We start from the raw sequence: 21,993 nt of genomic DNA, 5'->3' as shown, positions 1-21,993 counted from the left end.
TGGCGGGAGCCGGCAGGGCAGTCCTGTGCATGCGCGTGCTCCCCAGCTATTAAGGAGCACTCCTTAGCAGCCGGGGAGTGCGCGCGTGTGCAGGACTGCCCTGCCGGCTCCCGCCTGACGCTCTTCCCTCTTGTGGCAGCATCACTCCCTGGCTCCTAAGGAGTCCTCGGGGATGCTGCCTCAAGAGGGAAGAGCGTCGGCAGGAGCCAACAGGGCAGTCCTGCACACGCGCGCGCTCCCCAGCTGCTAAGGAGTGCTCCTTAACAGCTGGGGAGCGTGCGCGTGCGCAGGACTGCCCTGCTGGCTCCCGCCAGACGCCAGCCTGCCCTGCTTCCTCCATAGTGAGAGGGGAGGGCGTGCCTTCCCGGGCTCGCTGATTTTCCGGCATATAAGACGACTGGGCGTATAAGACGACCCTCCAACTTTTGAGATGATTTTCATGGGTTAAAAAGTCATCTTATACGCCGGAAAATACGGTACCCATAACATCTTTTCTGATCAGTTTATATTTCACCTATATTTGTAAAAGTTAATTTGTTAAATCACTATATAGTATCCTATTTTCAAAGTTCTTATTTAAACTTAATTTCCCCTCAGTATTTCAGTCATTCCTTAGTCCTAATTCTCTTCAACTTAATTTACTTTTAAATTTCAAACTTTTCATTCACATACATCATCCCAATATTTTTATATTTTATATATTATGAAAAATACTATATTACTTATATCTCTTATTTCTCTTATTGTAAGGCCCCTTTATATCCAAAGTTATCTGTTCTTTTAACATATTCAAACAAGTGTTTGTCATGTAATAATCCATCTGGTAGGGCAAATCAAATCTCTTAAATCTGTCTCTGACCTTTTTTGCCAAGTAACTTTCCAAGTTGATAAATTCTGTTTTCCAGGAAGTTCTTGTGTTTTTGTATTGTTGGGAGTGGAGAAGACAGCATGCGTAGAATATATGCTTTTTGTCTCCTGAACTCTAATGGTTCTCCTGGCAGTTCTATAGTCCATTTTGTTAAATCTTCTTTCTTATCCTCAACTTTATTTTGATATTCTGATGAATAAAGTATCTCTTCCATTTTTATTGTTATGTCAAAGTCTTGTAGGGTTTTTTTTCCTGTTTGTGTTAAATTATAATTCTCTTCATTTGTAGTTTTGCTATATTAAGTCATTTTCTTCTAGTTTATATTCTGTTATCTGATTTGTTTGTTCATTTTTTAACATCATTTTCTGAGTGTTTTTTGATTGTGGGTTTAGATTAGAGTTGTGCTCATTTATGATGTGAGTTGTTTTTTATCTCTTCGTGGTTTGAATCTATTGTCATTTGTATCTGTCATAGCTTTACATACATTTCCTCCTGGAAAGTATTTGTCTTGTCTTGAAATGTTGCTTCTGGAGGTCTTTGATATTTCAGGTGAGGTCCTTCAGGAGTAAGTATTAAATGTGGATTTCTGTCATTTTTTCATAAGTATGCAACATCAATGTTGTCTTCCCCTTTCAAATAGTCCTTCATCAGTGCCATAGTCTCTATAATTAGCCTTATCAAACCAGCCAAACTCAGAATTCAAACAGCCCAATTTTGTATAGTTGTTATCTTTATATATAGTTTTTATAATCCACTGTATTTCCAATTTTCAAAGCATCAGTAAGATCAGTATTTTATAACAGTTCTTTTTTTCAGGGGTCAGTTGCCAACCAATCAAAATTGCAATTCAGTATATTTAGCTGAGTCCTTCCTGTAAATTCCCCGCAAAAGATTAGCCCAGAGTCAAAGTTTTTCTTTTTCTGTAAAGAATTCTTGAGTTTAGACAACAGTCAGTATGTATGAACTATGTTCTAGTTCTAGTTCTCTACTAGGTGTCAGTAGTTGTTTGTTTTCCAGATTTTTCAGGCAAAAATATTATTTATTATTATGTTTATAGTTTCATCAAAACCCTTTAAAGTATAATCTTAGCAGTTTTTTTAAATTTCTAGATTTATCCAGACTGTAATATTTTAACTTTGATTTCAATATATTTCTTTCTCCCTTAAAGGTTAATTTGCCATTTCCATATATGAGGGAGTGGGGGTGTAGTTCCATCCCTTCACTTTCAGAGGTTTTCTTACTTTTGGGATTATTCCCAATGACTTAGTTACAGAGGAGAGGAGAGAAGATTGATATTCTCACCAGTCCCAAGGATGTTCACTGTTGTTCTGGTTTGTGCTCTTGGACTTTGGCTGCAAGTAGCTTGAGCTAGATGATGGTGTGAAGCTAGCCTTTCTCTTGTTGGGTTAGAGGGCTTCCCCGGATCAAACAGAATGACCACCCTTATTCCGTGATCATCGGAGCACCCCTCTTTCTTTGTCACCTCTCTGGGGTGACTTCAGACCAATTTAGGGTTCCCTAGTAGGGTGAAATCAGCTGTGAGGCATGGAGCTCTGCAATCCCATAGCCATGCACTACAGTGCAAAAACCGATCTTGATTCTATTCCTCTGTTAATGCAGCCTACCACTGTGTTAGCTTTTCTGGCAGCTGCAGCACACTGCTGGCTCATATTTAAGTGATTGTCTACTAAGACTCCGAGATCCCTCTCACAGTTACTACTATTGAGCAAGGTACCATCTATACTGTACCTGTGCATTTGGTTTTTCTTATAGAACCTTATGTTTTTCACCATTGAATTTTATTTTGTTAAATAGTGCTCAATGTTCAAGTCTGTCAAGATCCTTCTGTATCTTAAGCCTATCTTCTGGAGTGTTTGCTATTCCTGCCAGCTTGGTGTCGTCTGCAAATTTGATGAGTTTCCCATTTATCCCTCATCCAAATCATTGATGAAGATGTTGAAGAGCTCTGGGCCCAAAACGGAGCCCTGGGGCACCCCACTGCACACTTCCCTCCATGCAGATGCAGTTTCTTTGAGGGCCACATACTGAGTATGGCTGGTCAGCCAGCTATGAATCTATCTGTTGGTGATGCTATCTAACACACATTTCCCTATCTTATCAAGTAGTAGGTTATGATCTACTTTATCAAATGCCTTACTGAAGTCCAAGTAAATTATATCCACAGCATTCCTCTGGTCCACTAATTTTGTCATCTTGTCAAAAAATGCAATAAGATTTGCTGATATGATCTGTTTTTGACAAACCCACATTGGCTTTGGTTATGACTTTGTTTGCTTCTAGGTGTTTGCTGAATTCGTTGCTTGATTATCTTTTCCAGAATATTCCCAGATATTAAGGTCAGGCTGATAGGTCTGTAGTTTCCTGGATCCATTTTTTCCCCTTTGTTGAAGATGGGAACTACATCAGCTCTTTTCCAGTCCTTTCGTTGTTCCTCAGTGCTCCAGGATCTTTGAAAGATATAGTTCAATGGTTCTGAAATCACATCTGCCAGTTCCTTCAGAACCTTGTGGTGTAATCCATCTGGTTCTGGTGATTTGAACTCATCTAGGCCGGACAGGTGCTCACTTACCATTTTCTTGCTTATTTTAACTTGTGTTTCTGATCTGTTTTTAAGGTACTGTTTTTGATAGCTTGGATTGTTTCTTCCCTTTGTGTAAAGATGGATGCAAAAAATGAATTAAGTAGTTTTGCTTTTTCCCTGTTGCTTGTCACCTTGCCACTTTCTCTCACTAATGGACCAATCATTTCCTTAACTTTTTTCTTGTTTTTTACATGTTGAAAGAAGCTTTTTTGTTGTTATTTTTGACTTTTGTTGCAAGCCTTAGTTCATTTTGAGCCTTAGCTTTCCTCACTTTATCTTTGCAGGTTCAGGAAGAGTGATTGTACAGATATCCATCTTGGCCATCCATAACTACAGAACAGCATATTCAGTACACTTCACTTTTGTGAATTTCATTAAAATCCTCTTCTTCCTTGAAATTAATGTCAAATTTTTAACATAAATTTTCTTCCATCAAATTAAATGGTCACTGATAGGAAAAAAATACTGCACAATGTTCTTTGCAACAGTATTTTATATACAGGTAGTCCTTGAGCTACTATCCAACTGAGACAAGAATTTCAAATGCTAAGCAAGGCAATTGTTAAAGTGAGTCACACTTTAAGGCCTTGTTTACTATGATTGTTAAGCAAATCACTGTATTTGTTAAATGAATTATATATTTGTTAAGCAAATTTGGTTTCCCCCATTAACTTTGTTTGTTGGAAGCCAATTAGAAAGGTTGCAAAAGGCAATCACATGACTCCAGGACTCTGCAAACATTGTAAATATATGCAGGTTGCCAAGCACTTAAATGTCAATCATATGAATGGGGCATGCTGTGACAGTCATAAGTGAGAGGACCAGTTGTAAGTCAGTTTTTATCAGTGCTATTTTATTTTTAAACGGTCACCAAATGAATGTTGTTAGTAAAGGATTACCTGTAAATGTTAAATGTTATTTCTGTTTATTCTATCAGACAGGGACATGACTTAATAGTTTAAACTGATTTATGTGCATAAGGACAGAGGTTGAAACTTTGTTTCCAAACTGAACTGCAAAAATGTAGGAGAACTACTTCCAGTCAATCTTGTAGAAGATACTGGTTGAAATGGACTAATGGTCTGGGTCAGATTAAGACAACTTCAATCCATGTGCAGAGAAGCAATCAACAATATAGTTCTTGATTACAAATGAATAGTAATAGTCAGGGAGTTCACACTTCATACTTTGATCAGCAGGCCTTTGTCCAATCCCTTACAGCTTTGACAGTACTGCTGAAAAAATGTGTTGAAGTAATGTGTCCTTAACATTTTGAATTTCAAGATCAGGCATATATACCAAATGGCACTGATGCCCTGGCACCTTCAAGAAAAAGTAACATAGAACTCAAGAGGCACTTACCAGGTGCTATCTTTTTATTTACGTCTAGAATAAAGAACAAAGAATCTTAGGAGTGGAAGAGTAAAAAAGGCATATTCCTGTCTCTGCATATAAAATCTGATTTATTGTTGTGTAGCAAGTTCCCAATCTGGTCACCCTTCATTTCATCTCCCAGAATTCCTGTCTAGGATGCTTTTGCTGAGTATTTTGGGATTTGAAAGTCCAAACAATAGGAAATTGCTTGGATAGGAGCTGCTCTTTTAGTGCTGCTTTCAATGAATTCTCTACTGAACTTCAAACAGCTCTTTGTAATTTTCCAGTATAAACAAAACAAAGATAAGCAAAGGGGGAAAAGAAGAATTATAACTACATGCCTGTATGTAGGATTAGGATCACATGTTTAATTCAAATTGAGGAAATCCATTTCTTTTCTAATGACTCCATAATTTTTCTATGTTTCATTGATTTTGTGAAACAATTTACATAATATTTACTATAGAAACAAATTAAGTTGTCCAATTATCCAGATTTAGGGATATGCATGGCATATGGCAGAATATGACATAGCAATTGGGTATATATATCACTCCTTGTAATAGCATAACTATGGTTTATTCAATATTCCACAATAAGCTGAGTTCATGAAATTTATTAAGGTCCAAAAACTTGATCAATGGATTAAAATAGCTGTAGTTCACATGCTGAGCTAAACCTCAGCATTATGGGATGGGATATTGTGTGAGCCAAGCCAATGAAGAAAAAGAGAGGGGATTCAGAAGGAAAAATAATAATTCAAATAAATTTGGGTGCAAGGAATACATGAAAGAAAACAATTGTTACAGTAAGCCCTATCACGGAACTCAAAAGAACATATTTAGTTTACTGCTTGTAATAATTATATGTACCTAAAGTGTTTTGTATATGTTCCTGAAATGTTTTTTCATGGGCCTAACTGCTTATTTATGTAGGTTAGTTTGTTGAAGTAATATTTAGTCATGTGAATGGAAATATTCTTACATCTGCAAAAAATAAGAATATGTAAATACTGATAAGTCAAAGTGTGGCCAAGAAGGACTTCTGGTCTTGCGCACAGCGCAGCAGTTGAGGAGTTGGGCACACCATGCCCTCCAGCTGAGTTTCTTCCTGTTTGGGGACCCTAAATGGGCCAGAAGCCACCCTGAAGAGGTGGCAAAGAAGGAAGGAAGTCCAGGGGACCTCAGAGAGATGACGGTCAACCTGATTGGTCCAGGAGAAGCCTTCCAGAAACCAACAGGAGAAAGGCTAGCCTAACTTCAGAGTCTAGCCCAAGCTGTAAGCAACTGAAGTTAAAAGCAGCACTTTAAGCTGATTGTAAACAGTGTGCTTGAATCTGGGTAAGAACATTGATTTTCTCTATCCTACCTATTAACTTTCCTGAAGGGGGGGAAAAAATCCCAAGAAGCAAAAAAAAAAAAAAAAAAACCTCCGAAAGTGAAGGAGGTTTGTTTTTGTCCCACCGTTTTGCTAATGGAAGCAGTGAATTAAACCCTTTATGGAGGACCAAAATCTGAAAAATAAACCAGTGCTGACACTTACTGGCGGATAAAGACTATGACAGTTATGGTTTTCATGCAAGACTTGGTAAAATCTGGAAAAAACAAATCTCTACTGGTGACCTTCAAAGCTTTAACAATAGAGAACAGCTGTGACAAAAAAGAAAACAATCTAGGCTACAGGTAAAATGAACAACAACTAAAGAACTTTTTTGTACTCTCTGGATTATAAATATCTATTTAACTCTGACTTCAAGGCTATTTCTAGAGGGGGGAAAAATTGGATTCTTGATTGCAATGTCGCGTGGTTGAATGGAGAGACGGACACTTGAGCTGGGTATTGATTCTTTATTGAGGCAGAAAATGAAGCTGGAGCAAAGGGGTTACCTGGCATATCTTTATACCTGCCCAGGTGAATGGTGACCAATAGATTTAAACCTGGGCTTCCCGCCAGTGCAGGTGGCCAATGGATTTAAACCCCGGCTTCCCGCCAGAGCTGACCATGCCCTGGGGCTGTCAATGACTCCCTCTATTTAGGCTTTCCAGCCAAAGCCGTTATAGCCTGGAGCTGTCCAGCCCCCTGCTGTGCTGACATTTCCGTGTATGCTTTAAAGGAATACACTACACCGATCATCATGGAAAACCAGAGATTTATAGAAAGAACTTACCAAGAAAAAATAAATACTTTTCAAGAGAAGACATATGATATGTTGCAACTAATTCAAATAGCAATGATTTCAAATGACAAAGAATTTCAAAATAACTTTGAAAATATAAACCAACTCATCTCCAATTCAACTTTACAAAAAAAAAAAATTCAGGAAAATACAACAGAGAAGGAACAGATAAAACAGATAACTGAACACAAATCTGAGGATAGAGACTTAAAGACGGAAGCCTACAAAACAAAGAAGTATGATTTAATCCAAGTGGAAAAAACTTACAAGAAATACTGGATTTGGAAAAGACAACCTGTATTTCAACACCACAAAATAAACTTGAGGATAAGAAAAAAGACTGGATAAAATGGACTGCAGAGGTGCCAGGGAAAACACTAGAACTGGAGGGACAAAAAATAACAAGAGAAGCAGAGAGAAAAAGAAGGAAAAAGATTTTCAACAAAAATGAGTGGGCAAACGCCTCTAACAAAGATACTGTACTTGACTTACTTTTTATATCTACAGTAACACCTATAAGAATATGGAAAGGTTCTTTGACTCAGCAGAACATATTGATTAAGAAAGGTCCTAGGCAAAAGAAAAAGGCTAAAGTGAAAATTAAGAAAATAGATGATTGGTCCTATCAGAGAGAATATTCAAAAAAGAAACCTATTTGAGAATGGTTAAAGAAACAGAAAAATTTTGGATGTGAATTTGACTTTAAGAGGGAAGAGCTCCTCAAGTAATATAGTACTTTCTTTTTCTTTTCCCTTTTTCTTTTATTTTTGGATATGAGTAATATAAGAGTTGGAATGGCTTATATAAAGGAAATGTTTTAGATATCTGAAGATGATTGACTTTAAGAAAATTATAAATGGTTAAAAATGTTTTGACTAAGAGCTAAAAGACTAGAGGATTAGTTTTATTAAATGGAATATTTCAAAATTAAACACATTTTCAATTATAGTAAAAAAAGAATGAATTTTTGTTGGAAACAAATATGTGTTAGCTTATAGGAAATAGAGATTTTAAGTAGCATACTATCTTTTTATTTTATTCTTTCTCTTATTCTTCTTTCTCTTTTTAGTCTTATTTATTCCTTAAGAAAAGTAAAAGTATTGAGTTGGTTTACATGAGAAAAATAGATTTAAATATATTAAATGTAATTAACTCTGAGAAAATCTTAATCAGTAAAAATGTTTAGAACATTGTGGGGAAAAACAAATGTAAACAAGAATTGTAAACAGGATATATGATGAGACAACCAGAATGATTAGATACAAAAGGAATATTATATTGATGTGATTATTATTTGTAGAAATTATTAGAAAACTTTTATATTTAATTATCATTTATTAAAACAATAAGAATTGTATTAAGGTTGATAAAATTTACTCTATGGGGAAAAGAGTAAATCAAGCAAAGTTATCATGTGGATTATAGATTATAGAATTTAATTTAATTGTAAACAAATGACAGTGACAATGCACTGTCTACCAAATATTAAGGTGATTCTGTTAAAAAATTAATAAAACATATTTAAAAAAACAAGTGTGGCCAAGAAGATGATGTTCATTTCTTTACATGCAATAGGGCTTAAATACCTAGAAACATTATGCACGTATCAGTTTGCATAAATTGCATAGAAAATCGTATCTCCAGTAACTGCCATCACAAATAAAGCATGCAGATGGCAGAATGTACAGGCAATATTCAAAGGTCAAAGAATGCGTCCTAGATTTCCATCAAGCGGTATCCACAGGTTGCCACGGAGATAGTGCTGGCAGCAAAGTGATTAACTAATTTTGCTCTCCTCTGTAATGAGGGCATTTAGACTGACACATTTGTCTTCTCTTTCCTCCACAGTGATTCAGCTGTGAGGATCGGTCAACTTGTTTGGATCATTGAAAATATGGTGAAGGCTGCTGTTTACCTGTCTTCTCCCTCCCTTGTTCCCTCATGAATAGTAGATAGTAGAAAAAAGTTTGTCCAGGAAATAATCACTTTTCCATAAGGTCCATTCATATTCATTCCTCCTCATAATCCAATTCTATCATTTGTTTCAAATTTGTTGTAAACACAGTCTGTATTTCCAAATGGCTCAAAGCCATAATATGCCTCACTTGTAGTAAGTTTTGGCATGCTGCTCAAAGCTTGGCTTGTAAAAAGTTTCCTAACTGTGTTTTATCCAATGCTAAAGCAAATGCACCAACATTATGTGAAAAGGGTATCCTGCAGTTCAGTAGCTGCTTGGCAAGGAGATGCAAATGGCTAGGTTTGGTTTTTCTAGTGACTGCTCTGCTATTCTGAATATCATAATTGAAACTTTTCTGTTACGATAGGAAGTAAGAAGAGCATATCCTCCAAAGCCAGAATTTTTCTTCTTTATACAATAACTCTATCTATCTTTGAGCACACATCTAATTGTTTCAATCTGCTGCATCCATTCTTTTTGTAAGAAAATTAATACAATGATCTTTTGGACATAATAGGTCAGATACTGTACAATAACTAGAAGGGAACATATAGGCTACCTAAGCAACAAGAATCAGCAGTCTCTATGATCTGTTTTTGTCCCACAACACTTTTGGATTTAATTTGCCCCCCATCCCCACTTATCCCAAATCTAGAGCAATTGATCTTAAGAATTCAAAACAAGTTCAAGTAAAGACAACCTTATCTTTTAAAAATCTAATTACAGCATGGGGATACTCATTTTTGTGGGAAGAATTATTGCTGATGGATTCCTGTGGGATACTGGCCAAATTTCTCTAGGGTAGCAATTAGATTTTTGGGGCAGGAGTAGCTATATTTGAATTATTGCTAATGGGGCCATTTTTTCAGGCTGTAATTTTCACTGGGTATGCAGTGAAGAAGAAAGGCAACAAAAAGCAGAGAAGAGAAAGGAAAAAGAAATGGAAAAAAGAGAAAATAGGGGGAAATGATTAATGTGTTGCATGCTTCTTTATATATATGAATCAGGACAAGAAAGAAAGAGATAATGTTTTAAACCAAGAAAATAAACCAGACTAAGAGACCAACACTGTATAGCTTAGGACTGCTTTTATTGAAAGACCTGTAATAACAGAAACTTGTAATGTGTGTTTTCCTCTTCCTCCCTTTATACTTCTGTCAGCTAGGGAGGGGCTTTTCTGAATTGCTTTTTAAGTTATTTTCTTGGCCAGGGCTCAAGTTTCTTTTATCTGATGTTGCCTTGGTAGCAGCTATCTCTCATGTCCTTCAAAGCCATTTCCTGGTTTTTCACATAATAAACAAGATGAATAGCATCTGTTGGCAAATCCACACTAGCTTCCTTGGCCTCATATGAAGTTAGCCCAAAGTTTTTGACCACCTCACTGTGTCCCCCCTCCCCCCCGCCACTGTATATCCTCAGGAAGGTTTAATATGTGCTTCCCTGGAAATTGTACTTTTGTATTAGCAGCTTGCCTTCAAATAAGTTCATGAGCAAGGTAGACTGAGTTGATGTGCTTTGATGAAAGCTGGAAATCAGAGGTACTAGGCCATCAGAAAACTTTAGTTCCAATTTGTTCTGCTGATTTCCTTTGGGCTACTGGTCTCAGGTTGGACCCTAATCCTCCATTCCTCTTTTGGATTTAAGCAAAAACATAACCCCATTTTTTTTAATTGGCCACTGGCTGGAGGATCCATTCAGAGAATATAAAGCAGTGACACAGGCCAGACTGTTCCTGTTTTGCATTTACAGTGGTGCCTTGATATTTGACTGCTTCAAAACCTGTTGAATTCATTATTCAACACATTTTGATGCAACTAATGTTGTCCCTGTAATGTATTGGGCTTTGTCTTGCTAAAGGAACATCACGTGGGGTTAATTGCTGGAAGGTCGCTCAAGCAGGGAAGCTGGCTAACGGCTCCCAGCTCCTCAGACAACCCATCTCCAGCACCGCCACTGGCTGCCTCTAGGGTGGCAATAGGTTGCTTTAAACCTATTGGTCGCTGCCTAGAGGCCAGAGTAAAAATTGCTGCATTTGCAGCCCTGTTTCTCAGTTCAGTTCCTGCAACCAATAAACAATGATCTTTGCTGAACTCACTCACCTCGTCTCATCATTGAAGTAATGAACCCAGTATGTAACACTGGTGACGAAGGTGGGATCCTGTTCCTCCAACTGAGCTGAAGAGTCACTAGGGGAGAGGCCGAACATGTCTGGCGGGAAAAGCAATTTCCCCCCCTACGATCAGCCTAGCACAGCCACGCTAGCGACCACATGTCCAGAGGACCAGTCCCTGGGCAATGGAGGAGCAGGACAAGAAGACAACGAGCCCCAGCCACGAAGACCAGCAGAAATGGCAAACGTCAGAAAGGTGGAAGAATTTGACATAGCTCACCCGAAAAGATGGTCTTTGTATCTATCCAGGGTCGAGAACTATCTACCCGCGAATCAAGTTGCCAAGGATGGCCTGAAGGCCACTATGCTCCTGTGTGTGTGCAGCCCAGCCACATTTGACATTGGAGTCCATAACATTCACGGACTTGAAGAAAAGGCTCAGAGACCACTTCCAACCCAAGCTATCAGTAATCGTTTGGTGCCATGCATTTGAACAGAGAGTTCAGCAACCAGGTGAAACAGCGTCTGAATTCATCGCGGCATTGAGGCAGGCTGCACGCCTGTGCCAGTTCTCCAACGTCAAGGAGAGGCTATGAGACCGGCTTGTCTGCAGTCTCCAGAATCGAGAGTTACAGCAAAAACTCTTTGCCAAAGAGACTCTGTCATTCCCAGATGCACTGAAAAAGATCATGGCAGACGAAGCTGCTGGCAGGGCTGTTCAAGCCATGCAGCCTGCCAAAACAGCACAGCACGAGGAAGTTGTCCACCACGAGGATGCCGAACACACAGAAGACCCTGAAGAAAACACAGAAGTTGACAAGCTACAAAGACACAATGACCAACAACGTCACAGTGACAAGCAAAAAGGAGCGACTTACAAGGCAGATCCCTTCCTTAGGTGCCCAGGGTGTAGCAGCCGCCACCAACACATGGACTGTAGGTTCTGGACAGCCACATGCCAGGCCTGCGGAAAGACTGGCCACATCCTATCCATCTGCAGAGATCACCAGAGGGACCAGCCATTGAATCGCCAGTTGGACATTCCGACCAGGAGAGGTACCGGGGCCCTGGGACAGTATAACATAGGGTTTTGCTCCAGCCGCAGAAGCATTTGGTGTACAGGAGCTCACCACCCTATTAAGCCGAAGTTTAGACTTCAGGTGCAACTGCAAAGGGTCCCCTGCAAGATGGAACTGGACATGGGTTCAGCCATATCCATTATTTCACTTGAGACATTTAATTTCATCTGTAATCGCAGTAAGAGATGGGCCAAGCTGAGGCCATTTGGCATTATACTAACTGATTTCCAGAATGCCAGAGTCGCAGTCAAGGGTGAGGCCACACTAGCCATTAAATTTAAGGGGTTTTCTGGACACCTGGACATTGTCATAGTAAGGGGTCAGTGAATGAGCCTGATTGGCCTCGACTGGTTTGATTCACTAGGTTTGATTCACTGGAATCAACCGGACGCAAGTCACAAGTCTAGCGACAGTATGTGAGGAATTCACAGATGTCCTTGACTCAGCTCTGGGGATGTACACGGGCCTGCCTATAACATTTAAACTAGATCTTACTGTAGTGCCGGTCAGGATTAAACCTCGTAGAGTGCCATTTGCTCTTAAACACAAGATAGATGCTGAGTTAGATAAACTTGTAGAACAGGGAGTACTTCAGCCAGTAGATGGGGGTGAATGGGAGACCCCAATCGTAACACCACTAAAAGCCAATGGGGAAGTCACAATCTGTGCCGATTATAAATGCACAATTAATCGTGCACTCAAACAGCATGCATACCCGGTACCAGTAGTAAGCCATATCCTGGCGTCTTTGCAAGGTGGTACAATTTTTTGCAAAATTAGATTTGGCTCAGGCCTACCAACAGCTTCCTGTTGACTAGGCCACAGCTGTGGCACAGACAATTGTAACTCACAGGGGGGTGTTTAAGGTAAAACGCCTGCAATTCGGGGTCAGCGTAGCCCCCAGTATTTTTAAAGGCATTATGGAGCGGATGCTCAAGGGCATTCCAGGGGTTTACCCCTATTTTGATGATGTGCTCATTGCCGGTGAGTCCACTGAGGTGCTGGCAAGGAGGCTGAGACCCGTCCTTCAAAGGCTGCACGAAGCAGGCCTCAAGCTTAAAAAGAACAAGTGTAGTATTGGAGTCCCTTCAACTGAATTCTTGGGTTTCCGTATAGATGCTGACGGCATCCACCCTGCTGAGTCTAAAGTAAAAGCCATTCAGATGGCACCCAGCCCCAAAACGAAGGGAGAGCTTCAGGCATTCCTAGGCCTCCTAAATTTTTACCACGCGTTCCTTCCTAACAAGGCCGCAGTAGCAGAGCCGTTACACAGGCTCTTGGACAAAAATACTGCATGGAAGTGGACTAGTGTTCACAAAAAAAGTTTTCAGGAATTGAAGGCTCTACTATCCGTTAGTTGAACGATCACTCATTTTAAGGAATCAATGCTGGTATGACTAGTGTGTGATGCATCCCCATACAGGGTGGGGGCTGTCCTGAGGCACTTGGAGAGCGATGGAACTTAAGTTCTGATTGCTTTTTATTCCAGGACACTGTCCTCCGCAGAGCATAATTATGCACAAATTGACAAGGAGGCACTGGCCATTGTAGTTGGAGTAAAAAAATTCCATGACTACTTAAACGGCAGGGACTTCACGGTCTTCACAGACCATAAACCGCTATTGGGGTTATTCACTACAGACAGACAGACACCCCACATCTTATCCCCTAGAATGCTAAGATGGTCCATTTTTTATCGGCTTACAGCTTTAAGCTAATTCACAACCCCAGAAAGGATATGGGCCATGCAGATGGCCTGAGCAGAATTCCACTGCCTCAAATCGAGCCAGATCTGGCCCCAGTGGCCCGTGTTTTGTCCATTCAGGACTTGCCAGAAGTTCCTCTCCACACGGTGGACATAGCCACAGAAACAGCAGCAGATAAGACTCTAAGCAGAGTGCTATCTTGGGTCCACACAGGGTGGCTAGAGAAAAGCCCAGGTTCTGAGTTTCAGAGCTACTTTACAAGGAGACATGAGCTCTCAGCTCATAAGGGTTGTATTCTTCGGGGGAACAGGGTCATTGTTCCCACCTCATTAAGGAACAGGGTATTGTAATCGCTTCATGAAGGTCATCTGGGTATTGTTCGCATGAAAGCTTTAGCTCGGCATTATTTATGGTGGCCAGGATTAGATAAAGCCATTGAGACTCAAGTACATGGGTGTTACACATGCAAGCAATCTAGGCCTGAAATGCTGCACGCTCCCGTCCACAGGTAGGAGGAAACACACACACACCCTGGTCGAGGATTCATATTGGCCGGTGTGTTGTGCAATTAGCTCACATGGTGTAGTAAGATGGAGGGTTTGTGTCACTGTAAATTGGGGGTGGGGGCACAAAGGGAGGCTCAGCCAATCTCAATGTATACCTGGTTGTACTTTGACAATAAAGGTTCATTCATTCATAGATTTTGCTAGGCCCTTTCAGGGACAGCTCTTTCTTATAGTGGTCGACAGCCACTCTAAATGGCTAGAAGTTATACCAATCGCAAATATGACTACTGCTAGGACCATCCAGGTGCTTAGGAAACTCTTTGCAATGCATGGGCTACCGGATGTCGTAGTGTCCGATAACAGGGCCCAATTTACTGCAGCAGAATTTCAGGCTTTCCTGAGGGCAAACCTCATTAGGCATGCGACATCGGCTCCATTTCACCCATCTAGTAATGGTCAAGTCGAATGAATGGTGCGAACCATGAAAGAATCATTGAAATGCATAGTGACTGGGGACTGGCACCACAGACTGGCCAACCTTTTGCTCTGCCAACATTCCACACCATGCACAGCAATGGGCAAAAGCCCAGCAGAGCTGTACTGGGGGAGGTGACTAATCATGAAACTGGACAGGTTGCACCCAGACTGGGTGGCAGCTGAGGCTTCTTGCCCAAAACCCCCGAGGGGGCTGCAAGTGGCCGACGGAGGGTGGGCCAGAAACTATGGGCAGGGGAAATTGTGGGTGCCAGGGAAAATCACCAAAACATCAGGGCCCCTCTCATACGAAGTGGGCCTAGAGGGTGGGCGAGTCGTCTGTCGCCATATCGATCAGCTTAGGAAGCATTTTCCAGAACGGTCACAAAGCGAGGACTTGGTCCCAGATCCCATCCATGGGCTGCAAACTGGCAGCCAGGCCGATCAATCCATAGGCTCTGAGGTCCCAAGCAGTCAGACAAATGGGGAGGTGGCCATAGGGCGGCAAAACCCAGGAGTGCAACTGGGGGGCCCTGACCAAGAAAGCCAACCAGAACACTACAGCCGCTGTGCTAACTCTGTGGAGCAATTGGACTATGGGGTGGGCCGACCTGGAAAGGCCATCCAGAAAATTCTGAGTCAGCCTGACTCACTTGAACTTATGGACCCTGGTCTATCCAGCCCGGTGGGCAAACTGGTAGGCCAGGGAGTGCCTGACTCTCCTAGGCGTTCCATGAGGGTTTGCAAGCCTTCTGCATATCTACAAGATTTTGTTCTGAAATAACTGAGCTATAATGTTGTATGTATCATTAATGTGCTGCTAGCCAGGAGAGTCTCTGTATTAGCCAGTATAGAAAAATGTGTACATTGCATAATACTATTGTACCTCTGTAAAACTTGTAATTGCTGTAATCATTCTCCTTTTGTTGTTATAATGTGTGTACATTCTAGGGGGGAGGGGTGTAATGTACTGGGCTTTGTCTTGCTAAAGGAACATCATGTGGGGTTAATTGCTGGAAGGTCGCTCAAGCAGGGAAGCTGGCTAATGGCTCTCAGCTCCTCAGACAAAGTGTCTCCAGTGCCACCATTGGCTGCCTCTAGTGTGGCAATAGGTTTGCTTTGAACCGTTGCCTAGAGGCCAGGGTATAAATTGCTGCATTCACAGTCCTGTTTCTCAGTTCAGTTCCTGCAACCAATAAACAATGATCTTTGCTGAACTCACTCACCTTGTCTCGTCAATCAAGCAACGAACCCAGTATCTAACAGTCCCAGTACTCATTGCTTCTTTGATATTTGGTATGCAGCAAAAGGAAGAGGGGGACAGCCACAGAGTGTGGACAGGAAGTCGGCCGTGCTGGGAAGATCTTCAACATAGGAAAAAGTACAGACAGAAAGTTCTTCCTGACCAAAACAAAAGGTCACATGGTAAGTCACCTGGTTTGTTTGGCACTCATATTTTTTATTACTTGTGGTGCCACCCAGAACCCATTAATGTCGAGTTCCGAGAAACCACCATAATTGAAAGAACTTAGTTCTTGTTTTTCTGTCCTGTCTCTTCTGTGCTATTCTGAAGGAAAGCCTGTGTTTTTTTTCTCACACTAGGATATTTTGCAGCTCCTTTCTCAAGCTCTAGCTCTTTAGCAGATATTCTCCAAAGCACCTGAAGGCAGGACAAGAAGCAACGGATGGAAACTAACCAAAGAGAGAAGCAATCTAGAACTAAGGAGAAATTTTCTGACAGTTAGAACAATTAACCAGTGGAACAACCTGCCTCCAGAAGCGGTGAATGCTCCAATACTGGAAGTTTTTAAGAAGAGACTGGACAGCCATTTGTCAATAATAACAACAACAACAATAACAACAACAACTACCACCCAATTACTTGTCTGCCAACAATGTTCAAACTTTTTACAAGAATACTGGCAAATTCAGTATTCAATCATCTGATGGAAAACAATTTGGATCCAGCAGAACAAAAAGGAAATTATAAAAAATCAAGAGGAACAAAAGATCAGCTGCTCATTGACAAAATGGTACTTAAAAATGCAAAACAATGAAAAATTTAAATATGGCGTGGATGGATTACAAGAAAGAATTTGACTCATTACTCCACAGTTGGATTAATGCATGTCTGGAAAACTTTGGAGTCAGCAAAAACATCTGTACATTTTTGAAAGCAAATATGCAAAAATGGAAAACAGTTCTAACAGCAAATGGGGAGAACATTGGTGAAATCAACATCAGACAAGGAATCTTCCAAGGGGACTCACTTTCACCACTACTGTTCAACATCGCATTAATTCCATTGACAATAATATTATGAAACACAAAACTGGGATACCACATCTCAAGCCAGCATGGCAAGATAAACCATCTACTATACATGGATGACTTAAAACTGTATGCAAAAAGCCACACTGCACTTGAATCAATACTCAATGCAGTTCAACTGTTTAGCAGTGACATCAGAATGGACTTTGGACTTGGAAAATGTGCTATATTATCCATGCAATGAGGAAAAGTGGGGAAAAATAGAAGGAATAGAACGGGGAAACTGAAGTATTATGAAAGCACTAGCAAAGGATGATGGTTACAAATACCTAGGCATATTGGAAGCAGATAACATCTTGAATGGAAAAGTCAAAGAGTCAACACAAAAGGAATACATCAGAAGAGTCCGCAAAATACTAAAATGAAAGCTGAATGGTGGAAATATAATTAAAGCCATTAATAAATGGGCAGTCCCACTGATACGTTACCCAGCTGGAATTATCAACTGGACATTGGCCGAATTGGAACACCTAGACTGGAAAACGTGTTAACCTTTGAACATGCACCATGCTCTACACCCACGAAGTGACATCGACAGATTGTACTTGCCAAGAAAATAGGAGGCAGAGGGCTACTGCAAATCCACCAAACTGTAGAAGAAAAACGAAGTTTGAATGACTATGTGAATCAAAGTACAGAAAAATTGCTGCAGGCTGTGAAAACAGAGCATTATCAAAATAACAGAAACAAAGGCAGAATATAAGGAAAAACAGCTGGATGATAGATTAAATAGATGGAAAACCAAAGCTTTGCATGGACAACATTTGAAAAACATTGAAGGAAAATGTGATAACAACTTGTTATGGGCATGGCTTAAGATGGGAACCATCAAGAAAGAAACAGAAGGCTTAATACTGGCTGCTCAAGAACAAGCACTACAAACTAATGCCATGAAAGCAAAGATACAAAAATCTACTGACAATCCAAATTGCCGACTTTGCAACAACAAAGCTGAAACTGTTTCACATTTAATATCTGAGTGCAGCAAATTTGCGCAAACTGATTACAAAGCTAGACATGACCAAATTGCTAAACTAATCCACTGGGCATTGTGTAAAAAATACAACTTTTTTTTTAATTCCATTTATATCCTGCCCTTCTCCGAAGACTCAGGGTGGCTTACAAGCTTAGCAGTAGCCTTCATTCTATGTATATGCCTGCTTATTAGGGCTTTCACACACACACCCCAAGCGGCATTATTACAAAGTCAGCTTAATTGCCCCCAACAATCTGGGTCCTCATTTTACCTACCTCGGAAGGATGGAAGGCTGAGTCAACCTTGAGCCTGGTGGGATGCGAACCTGCACTAATTGCAGGCAGCTGGTGTTACTTAAGGAGGCATTAGCCCACTGCTCCACCAAGGCTCCTTGGCATTGTGTCCACTTGCCTGTGTCCGAAAAACCATGGGAACATAGGGTGGAAAAAGTTGTTGAGAATGAGAGGGTGAAGATCTTGTGGGACTTCTGAGTACAGACAGATCACCACTTGGAACACAACATGCCAGATATCACAATTGTAGAGAACCGAAGCGTACAGCTGATTGATGTCGCTGTACCAGGAGATGCCAGAGTCGAAGAAAAAGAACTGGAAAAAATTATGAAATACAGCGACCTGGCCATCGAAACTGCGTGATTATGGATGAAACATGTAACAGTGATACCCATTGTCATCGGGGCGCTGGGAACTATGTCCAAAAACTTTACAAAACACATCAAGAAATTGGAACTTCCTGCAATAACTCCAGCAAAGCTACAAAAAACTGCGCTACTCGGAACATCTTACACTTTAAGGAGATACCTGGTTGATACCTAGGATGCTGGCAGCAGCCCATGTCAACCATTAGTGCCAGTCAGTTTGAGTGTTCAGTTGACTGAGTTTCATGTTTTATGAATAAAAGTTGTTTAATAATAATAATAATAATAATAATAATAATAATAATAATTATCATTATTATTATTATTTGGAAGGGACCTTGGAGGTCATCTAGTCCAAACCCCCTGCTCAGGCAGGAAACCCTATACCATTTCAGACAAATGGCTGTCCGGTCTCTTCTTAAAAACTTCCAGTGTTGGAATCTCCTTGACTAGTTTCCATCCATTGCTTCTTGTCCTGCTTTCAGGTGCTTTGGAGAATAGCTTGACTCCCTCTTCTTTGTGGCAGCCCTTGAGATATTAGAATATTGCTGTCATATCTCCCCTCATCCTTCTCTTCATTAAACTAGACATACCCAATTCCAGCAACCTTTCCTTATATGTTTTAGCCTCCAGTCCCCTAATCATCTTTGTTGCTCTTCTCTGTACTCTTTCTAGAGTCTCAACATCTGTTTTACATCGTGGCTCCAGGAGCTTTGAAAGATATAGTTCAGTGGTTCTGAGATCATATCTGCCAGTTCCTTGAGAACCATGTGGTGTAATCCATCTGGCTCTGGTGATTTGAATTGGTCTAGGCTGGACAGGTGCTCACTTACCATTTTCTTGCCTATCTTAACTTCTGTTTCTATTCTGTTTTTTATGGCACTGTTTTTGATAGGTTGGACTGTTTTTTCCCTTTGTGTAAAGACAGATGCAAAAAAACAAGTTAAATAGTTCTGCTTTCTCCCTGTTGCTTGTCACATTCTTCCACTTTCCCCCCCCCCCACTAATGGACCAATCATTTCCTTAACTTTTTTCCTGTTTTTACATGTTGAAAGAAGCTTTTTTTGTTATTATTTTTGACTTTTGTTGCAAGCCTTAGTTCATTTTGAGCCTTAGCTTTCCTCACTTTATCTTTGCAGGCTCGGGCTATTTGCTGATATTCTGCTTTTGTTATGTGCCCCTCTTTCCACTTTTTATACTTGCCCTTTTTATATTTCAATTTTCAGAGAGTTCTTTATGCACCCATGCTGGGGTTTTTTTGAGAGCTGTTATTTTTCTATTTTAGTATCTTACTTTTCAAAATTTTCCAAGCTTCTTGAGTTGTTTTCCCCTTGAGGATTCTCATCCATGGAATCCTTGGCTCTCTTAAAGTCCAAGGCTCTAGTTTGACTCTGTTCTATTGCTTGTGCTTCCATAATGTTGAATTCCAATATTGCACGATCATTTCCCCCCAAGGTTCCTGTGGCTTCAACACCTTCTCTTATTTCATCTCTGTTAGTGAGAATTAGATCTAATATGGCTAATCCCCTAGTTCCCTTCTCTACATTTGGAGAGACAAAGTTGTCTACCAGGTTGTCAGGAATCTTTTTGATCTTCCACTTGGTGCAGAGTTTGTCTCCCAGTTGATGTCAGGGTAATTAAAGTCCCTCATTACTATTGTGATATGCTTCCTACATGCCTTAGTTAGCTGAATCCCAAAAAGTTCATCTATTTCCTCTGTTTGGTTGGGTGGCCTATAGTATATACCTATGGCAATGTCATTTCCCCCCCTTTTATATTGACCCAAATGCATTCAAGACAGTTTTCATCATTGCTGTGCTCTATTTCTGTAGAGATGTAGTTATTTCTTCTTCTTTTTTGTATATAGTTTATTGGTATTTTTTAACATAACATAAATCATTCAGTAATTTGTAAACAGTATGTTGTCTTATAACATTTATAAGACAAATTTCATTTCATTTCCCGTTTTCCCAAAGTATCTTTCCTTGCAAAACATTAGATTAAGACAATTCTCATTATTTTGATTAACAACAATTAAGTATATAGTTTGTTCCAATAATCCTATTTGTCATTTTAATTGCCTTATTGTAAATTCTGTTACCATGCTTATTTCAGCTTATTTCTCCCCCCAAATTCTAAATATTCTTACTAGTGACAATTTTTTCAACAATTAACTACATTTACATTGGATTTAATTCTATTTTTTCCATATAAGCCCTCTCATACTTTTGTATTTCTTAATAAATAAGTAAAACAGTAGAAAGAGAAAAGAAAAGAGGAGAGAGACAAAAAAGAGGGGGGAAAGAAGAAAAAAGACAAAAGACAAAAAAAGACAAAAGCACTGAGATACAAAAAATAACATACAACTTAAAATATGTATACCTCCTGATTTAATATATATTTATTCCTCAATTTCTTATTTTTTTTACCATAGCTAAAAATGTATTTAATCTATTTAAACTTTAACATTCCATTCAGTAGATCTAATCATCTAACCGTTTAATTCTCATTCAAAACTCATTTTTTATGTTTTTCTTATAGTTACATTTAAATAACTAAAACATTTGCTTTATTTAAATCATTTCAACTTTTTTTTCTTACAGAAAGGAAAAAGAAAAAACACATATTGTATTAATTAAAAAAGTTCATCCCTCTGAGAGTAATATATTTCAAAGTTTTTCCATTTCTTTAGCCGTATTCAAACAAATGTTTCTTTTTAAAGTATTCTCTCTGATAAGTTCCATCATCTATTTTCTTGATTTCCATTTTAATCTTTTTTCTCTGGCCATTGCCTTTCTTAATCAGTATGTTTTGCTGCATCATTCATTTCCCTGTAAAGTATTTTTTCTCATTCTTTTCCTTATCTTCAAAGTTGCTTGGACGTGTTGAAATATTTCCCATTTGAATTAAATCATGATTTTTTTATTTTATACAGTTCCATCTTTAAGTCTCTATCCTCAGAATTATGTTCAGTCATCTCTACTGTATTTTCCTGGGAAATTTCTTGGAGTGAAATTAAATTGGAGATAAGTTGATTCATACTCTCAAGGTTGTTCTGTATTTCTTTGTAGTTTAAAATCATTGTCCTTTGAAATTGTTGCTGCTTATCATGTTTCCTTTTGTAAAGTATTTATTGCTTCAGATTTGTTACTCTCAGTTTGTTAACACAGCTGTAT

This window comes from Vipera ursinii, assembly GCF_947247035.1.
Source record: "Vipera ursinii genome assembly, chromosome: Z".
NCBI classification, from domain to species: Eukaryota; Metazoa; Chordata; class Lepidosauria; order Squamata; family Viperidae; genus Vipera; species Vipera ursinii.
The sequence above is the reverse complement of the archived record's forward strand: the minus strand, read 5'-3'. Positions refer to the sequence as shown.